General features: G+C 34.8%; 1 protein-coding gene across 1 annotated transcript in view; it reads right to left on the reverse strand.

The window, feature by feature from the left end:
* The window catches only part of LOC127862824 (myosin-13-like), a 29,646-nt gene extending 22,386 nt beyond the window's left edge, over positions 1-7,260 (reverse strand). Inside the window, exon 1 of the mRNA XM_052402113.1 lies at positions 7,170-7,260. The gene's annotated coding sequence lies outside the window, so the exon portion shown is untranslated. The remainder of the gene's footprint in view (positions 1-7,169) is intronic.
* Positions 7,261-7,874: the final 614 nt, after the last annotated feature.

Consider the following 7,874-nt stretch of genomic DNA (forward strand, 5'->3'; position numbering starts at 1 on the left):
ATTGGTTGATTAGACACTAGATCTATCTCGTGGAGGGTTCCAGAGATAATCGATAACGGATCTTCGAATTCCGAATTTTCGGAATACAGAGCTTTTTCCATTGCAAAAACTTACACATTTTCATGAACCTTTGACGTGTTTGAAAATTTAGATTAAAAGCATTATTATGCAAGCTCACCACATCACGTAAGTTGTTTTAATTTGCGCATTTATGATATAATCATATATATATATATATGATCTGTTTGTGTTTATTTACGCCAGAAAATAGTTTATGTTGCTAAAATTACCGATTAAAGTACAGATTTCGGGCGGGGGACTTGACATGGAAAGTGCCGTAATCACTTGCAACTCTCAGCGACCAGGAGGGTCAATAGCTGGGAGTTGGATTATTGCAACTAAGTAAGCCTGGTCAATTTTGGGCAGAAAAAGCTTGGAGCAAAATTGACCTGTATTTTTGGATTGGGCTGCAAGAGCTTTGTGCAGAAAAGGCCTGCTACCCTACCATTCAGGTATATTTAATGTGTTTTTTAGTTTATTCTGGCATTGCTTTCCTTAATTGGTAACGAACGACGTCTGTTCAAGTGATGCACACTGAATCTCTGCACAGAACTGCGATTGTGTTTATGAAGGGGTGCATATGGACATCCAGAGCCGCAAAAGCACAAAAAAGGGTCTGGGAGTATGTTTATATGGACTAACATTTTACCAGAATAAATAATCTTGAAATAAAACAAGGCTGTTTTTACATTGCACAACACAAAGGTGAAAAGTTGTTCTTGAATGCTCTGAGCTTTTATAAGTACATACAAGTACATACGCTATGTTAGCGTTTCCGATCGCCAAAATCGCCAAAGGCGATTGAATCTTTCAGCTGGCGATTTAAGTTTAAAATGTTAATGAAAATGGCGATTGCAAAAAACCCTGATATTTCTCTATAACTATATAATATTCCCTACTTTTAAAGAGAACTTGGTACCGATTTCCACATGTAATCGCCATAAAAGCCTCAGTTGGTAATAGATAGTCCATTGATAAGAGATAACAGGATGCCCGTTTCGTATATTCAAGCCACATAACACAGTCATGTATGCTGACACCACGGGAAATTTTCGGGTAACTTTCCAGTCGCCAAACTGTGATATTTAACGTCTAATTGGTAACGAGAATGTTTATGGAGGCGGAGTTATATAGCGATTATTATTTTTGATTGACGTCGGTCACAGAGTAAGCGTTTATCGCAGGTTTATTAACAATGAATCACAGTTGTAGCATTAATACGTGATAATTATAAAACCGGTAAATAAAGCAGTACATTAAAGGCATCACACCTATTTATCGTACTGTAAATAATCATTAATTATGAGAAGTTAATTGCAATTGGTAAGCAGTGTAAAATTACTTACGGCGCGTAAGTTGCAAAAACAAAACCCGTTAATAATTTGATGCGGTAACAAATTAAATCCAGTGCATGTATATTTTATCATGTCTATTTGTAGAACTGATTTACATCGTTTTTCTACAGCCACGTGATAATAACTATTCACTATGCAGTAATACTGGTATGCCATGTAAAACCCGTGTTATAAGAAAGAGCGCGAAATTATTGCTGTCGTCTGCAATGACAAGTTCTACGCATGCAAAGCAAGACCCACCCAATCAAAGACCGGGGCATATCTGAAAGTTCTAACATTGTATACCGTTTATGCCAGTGCATGAAAATAAATATGAATGAAAAAATTAAAAAAAACACGAAATTATTTGATTTCAGGTAACAAATAATTTATTTAAATGTGACTTCATTGATAATTTAATACAGTCATTGTTGATACCTATAGATTCATGATAATGATTATGTCGTTCATTGACCAAATAAGGTTATAATGTGGGTCGTTATCGTCGTGCTGAAATTTGGCTACTAATTTTTTTCCTTAGCGCCAACCTAGCATACGTACATGTCAGAGTTATTCATGATAACCCTATTTTTAATGTCAAAAAATTATGTCTCACATATGTCTATAAAATCGAGTTCAATCAACCTAATACATCGTTACAAACACAATACATGTTATTACTGATATCAATTTGCGAGTGAATTGTGGAGAAATACTCAAAACAAAAACTGTATACAAAATCGTTATCAAACCGAAAGCCGAAGTTTTGAATTGACGATTCGATCTATCTTACAGATGTTCCGGAGATAGTCGGTATATTACGATTGGTAGATAAGATACAAGATCTATCTCGTTGAGGATTCCTGAGATAGTCTATAGCGTACTTTCGAATTCAGAAATACTTGGAATACTCGGCTTTGTCCATTGCCAAAACATATACATTTAAAAGAACTGTTGATGTGTTTGAAACTTTGGATTAATATCAATATTATGCGAGCATAACACATATCATGTAAGTTGTTTTAATTTGCACATTGTGGATATATTTACGACCTATGTTAGTTGCAATAATTCAACTCTAAGCTTTATAGCCCAATGGGCGGCTTCGAGTTGCAATGCGCTCTCTCTTGTCCATGGGTGCAAAATATTATCAACAATGCAAGGGTTAAGGAACACTGAAACTGCAAGAACTTATTAAAGTTAAACTATCTAAACCACAAACTTATCTAAATGGTACCATTAAAGCAAGAAATAGTTGATTTTATTGACTTAGGTTTTGTTATGTACGCTGTATCTGCCATATTGGAAAATTGACGCAATATTGGTTAGGTCGCAGTACACCAATATTTTGCACATCAGGTTATGTGCTCCAGCCTATAAAGTCGATAACGATGTGGAATTCGATACAGAAAACACTGTTTCAAATTTAAACATAAACATGTCAGCAAGAAAAGTGTGTTGAAACGTCTTCGTGTTTTTATAGGGTGCATGCAAAGGATAACATCCGTAGGTTGCCAATCAGGTAAATTTAACATGTTTATGAAGTTTATTCATTATTTTCCTCAACTTGTCTCGAAAGACGTCTGTTTAGTGAAGCGCACTGATTCGCTGCTCTGAACTGCACCCATGTTTATGAAGGGGTGCATATGGACTGCCAGAGCTGCCATAGCAAAAATTATCAAAGGCTCTGGGAGTCCGTTTATATGGACTACGACCTATGTGTGTTTATTTATGACAAAAGAATAGTTTATGTGGCTAATATTCACGATTAAACTGCCGCCCGGATTCTGGGCGGCGAGATTCTATGAACAAGAGGGCCATGATGGCCCTGAATCGCTCACCTGACTCATTAAGATCAGATGAAAACTATGACCTCTATTGTCTACACAATGTTTTTCTATGATTTGACCTAGTGACCTAGTTCCTGACTCTAGATGACCCAAATACAATCCAAATCCAGATTTCATCAAGATAAACATTCTGACCACAGTTCATAAATATTGAATGAAAACTGTGACCTCTATTGTCAACACAAGGTTTTTCTATTTATTTGACCTAGATTTTCACCCCAGATGACCCAAATACAATCCCACCCAGATTTCATCAAGAATTCTGACCAAATTTCGTAAAGGTTGGATGAAAACTGTGATCTGTAATGTCTACACAAGGTTTTTCTATTATTTGACCTAGTGACCTAGTTTTTGACCCCAGATGACCCAAATAAAATCCCAACCCAGATTTCATCAAGATAAACATTCTGACCAAATTTCATAAAGATTGGATGAAAACTGTGACCTCTATTGTCTACAGAAGGTTGTTCTATTATTTGACCTAGTGACCTTGTTTTTGACCCCAGATGACCCAAATACAATCCCAAACCGGATTTTAACAAGATAAACATTTTGACCAAATTTCATCAAGATTGGATGCAAACTGTGACCTCTACTGTCTACACAAACAAATTGTTGACGGACGGACGAACGGACACACGCAGGCACGCACAACGGACGCCGGACATCACACTATCAAATAAGCTCACCGTGTCACTTCATGACAGGTGACCTAAAAATATGTGTCGGAGATAAACATGAACAGTTGTGGTTAAAATCCCATAGAAACAAGGGCTGTTTGTAAAACATGCATGCCCCCCTATATGGGCTATAAGTTGTAGTAGCAGCCATTGTGTGAATACGTTTTTTGTCACTGTGAATGGTGGTGGTGGTGGTGGTGTAGTAGAAGTAGTAGTAGTAGTAGTAGTAGTAGTAGTAGTAGTAGTAGTAGTAGTAGTGGTAAAAGTAGTAGTAGTAGTGGCAGTAGTAGTAGAAGTAGTGGTGGTGGTGGTGGTGGTACTAGTAGTACTAGTAGAAGTAGTAGTAGTAGTAGTAGTAGTAGTAGTAGTAGTAGTAGTATTAGTAGTAGTAGTAGTAGTAGTGGTAGTAGTAGTAGTAGTAGTAGAAGTAGTAGTAGTAGTAGTAGTAGCAGTAGCAGAAGCAGTAGCAGCATTACAAGACCAATACTTAAGAATGATCAAATGGGAAAAGGTAACCTAGCACTGGCAGTAAATATGGGGCTCATTTACAGGTCAGATTTGGAATCTCTGCTGTAAAATGAGATTTTGAATGAATTAAAGGGAGGCAAATCTTTAATAAAAAGAACATGCATAAACCGTAGTTGTTTCCCTTGTTTGAACCATGCTAAATCCTTACAAGTTTGGAAAGAATTGGATGAAAAATTTGGACTTTATTGCATAAACACCATTTTCTCAATTCAAGGGGAGGTAATTCTGTACTTCATGGACCAATAATGCTCATTATTTGTAGGGTTTGTGTCCTCATTGATATAAAGACACTGTGCAAATTTGGAAAGGATCGGACAAAAAATGCGGAAGATTTTTGAAAGTTTTCACAAAATAGGCAAAAACGAATAAACATGCAAAGTTCAACGAGCTCCTGCGGCCATGTTTTTTGACGAATCAAATTTCTTTGAACAACTTTTTCAGGGGAGCCGTCAAAGGTCATCCCTGTGAAATTTTTTGGAAATTTGATGAGCGGTTTCTGACAAGAAGATTTTTTAAGGTTTTTACCATATATGGTCATGGCGGCCATCTTGGTTATGTGATCAAATTTTTTTTAACAATTCTTTTGTCCCATGACCTAGGGATGCTCCACATGAAATTTAGTTGAAATTGGCTCAATGGTTTAGTAGAAGAAGATGTTTACAAATTGTTTACAGACAGACAGACGGACGGACGCCGGACGCTGAGTGAACACAATAGCTCACCCCGAGCTATCGCTCAGGTGAGCTAAAAATCCGATTGTCAGTTGCAACTCCCTGCGATCCGGAGGGTCAATAGCTTGGAGTTGTGTTATTGCAACAAAGGTGACAAGCAAAGGTGCGAAAGTTTCCCGTTATGATTCACACCTATACTGTATTATTCACACCCATCCGTACATATATATGATCAGTGGGAGTCCGGACGAAACGGCCAATGCCTCCCTTCACAAGTATCAGTGGTAGCATGAACCAACAAGGGAGGCAACTCGTGATGTCACAAATCGGCAGTAACAAAAAAGTGGTTCTTTATTATCTCGCTTAACATGGGTCTAAATTACGTTTTAAAGCTCTTTTCTGATTGGATTGAACAGTCTGAAATCATCCAATCAAGAAAGTAGAGACATTTATCTTGCATAACATTCAATGGTATGCTCTATGCAAGCTATTTAGAAAATAAAAATCTTAAACCAAAAAGTTAGGAACGTTTTTGTTCGCGGTTATAGACGGTGTTACTTGCTGAAATCGATCAAATATTGCTTTGAAATCATTTATGTATTAGTATTGAACAAGAAAGTGGTCGAAAATAAGTGGAAAACATAAGTATTGTGATTAAAACTTGTGTCTGCTACAATTTTACGAGTGGTTACGGAAATTACCGATCGTACAGATGTATTGACAAACAAAGGCCAAACGACCGAATAGCTTTCATATTTCAAGTTTTTCAGCCTTTTTAAAGCATCACTTTTTTAAATAAGAAGCAAAATCATACATTTATTTACCAGTAATAGTCAAAAGCACCAAAATCTTTGGGTACATCCATTTTGTTTTTCAGAAACCACGACATGTATTATTTTCGGAAACCGACGATCGGTCATTTCCGGAACATCTCGGTAAATTTCAGCAGACAAGTTTTCCTCAAAAATTCTTATGTTTTCCGCAAATATTCTACCACTTTCTTGTTGTATACCAATACATAAATGATTTGAAAGTAATATAACATTGATTTTGGTCAGGAACACTTTATATAACTGCTAGAAAAGACATCTCAAATTTAGCGCATAAACCATTGAAAAATCATACTTCAGTTTATCCTTCTTATGATTGTTTTATCAATTACTTTCTTTAGCTTCAGCCACCCACTTATTTTTGAAATTATGACACACATATGTTTAAACTTGAGTTATTATATATTTTTAGTTATTTTTATTAAGAAACTTTTATCTTATAACACATTTTGGTACAAAAATGTTAATTGTATATATATAGTTTGAAAAAAATACATAGGTTAAGATTTACCTAACTTTGCTACACAAGTAAAATAAAAAAAAATGCCAATAATTACAACAAAAATCACTTTTAAATAGTATGTTTTGTTTATTAGTCTTAAACAATATTAATGTTCTCATTTCAAAATTATAAAACACAATACATTAAATATTGTCCTATAAAAATGATGACATAACAGATTGTTAGGAAGATATGAACAGAACGTAAACAGTATGCTTATTGAAATTAAAAACAACTTAAACATCTTTTTGGATTAATTTTCTGATCAAAAGTGGTATTTCTAGTTAGTATAGGAGATATTTTATCAAGAAAAAACATTAGAATTTGGATTGTTTTGAAGAAAAGTGTGCATTTCATACAGTATTGCCAGGGTACCAGTTTTTGGTAGAAATTCAATAACATTATTTTAAAGTTCATTACCCCTTGTTGCTAAAAAAATCATAAAAAATAGAATTTTCAAAGTAATCCATTAGAAGCAAAAAGAAAATGCTTTCTAATACCTTAAATAGTATTCCTGCAGGCATTTGTCATCAATTATTTATGTTAAAAAAAATCATTGGTTCATGCTATCAGTGGCACGAACTGGTAGTGGCACGAAACGTCCATCACCCGCGAAAACATGTAGTTTAACATCGAAACACGTTGAATCATTCCAGAAATACAAAACAATATGAATGCATTTCACTACAAACATCAATCCACAGAATACCATACCGTAATAACAAATCATCTATTTTAAAACAAATGTCATTGAACAAAGACTGTCTTTCAACTTTCGAATTTTTCTGCCCAATGACCACCTGACACAAAACAGTGAAATAAACCACACGAGAAAGGTTACAGATCAAGAGTGTAATCCGTAAAATATCGACTGGGCTACTTGTGTCCGCATGTAATTATTTTTTATTGTCTGGAGAGGAAATGGAGGAGTTAGCCCAATTGTTGGCTTAAGGGGTGTTGCTGCAGTATTGCTGATTTTTTTCCATCAAATAGATTTTGTCAAAAATTATATTTAAGATATACATACTAATACTTTATAAAAAATGAATAAAAACTTAGGGTCACCGGCCTTGTTTTGATTTTATTCACCATTATATAACATGTACTTTTTCAATAAAACTGAAAAATCTCTAATTGCGTAAAAATAATTAATAACCTATGAAATTGGCAACCTGTAGATATGGTTTAAGCTAAGATACATCATATACCATTTAATTAAACCACACACTACCAATAAAACGGAGTACACAAGTTAAATTATAAGAAATTTATTTTTTTAATGTTTTATGTCACCCCAAAAAACATCATTTTTTTACTATTTTAACCACATAAATGGAATTTAAGAAAATTCTGCCAAATAGAATTCTGCGAAACTGCTCAAATATGTTCATCTACGTATTTTCATCATAAAACACAAAT

The sequence above is a fragment of the Dreissena polymorpha genome, chromosome 1, assembly GCF_020536995.1.
Source record: "Dreissena polymorpha isolate Duluth1 chromosome 1, UMN_Dpol_1.0, whole genome shotgun sequence".
Lineage (NCBI taxonomy): Eukaryota > Metazoa > Mollusca > Bivalvia > Myida > Dreissenidae > Dreissena > Dreissena polymorpha.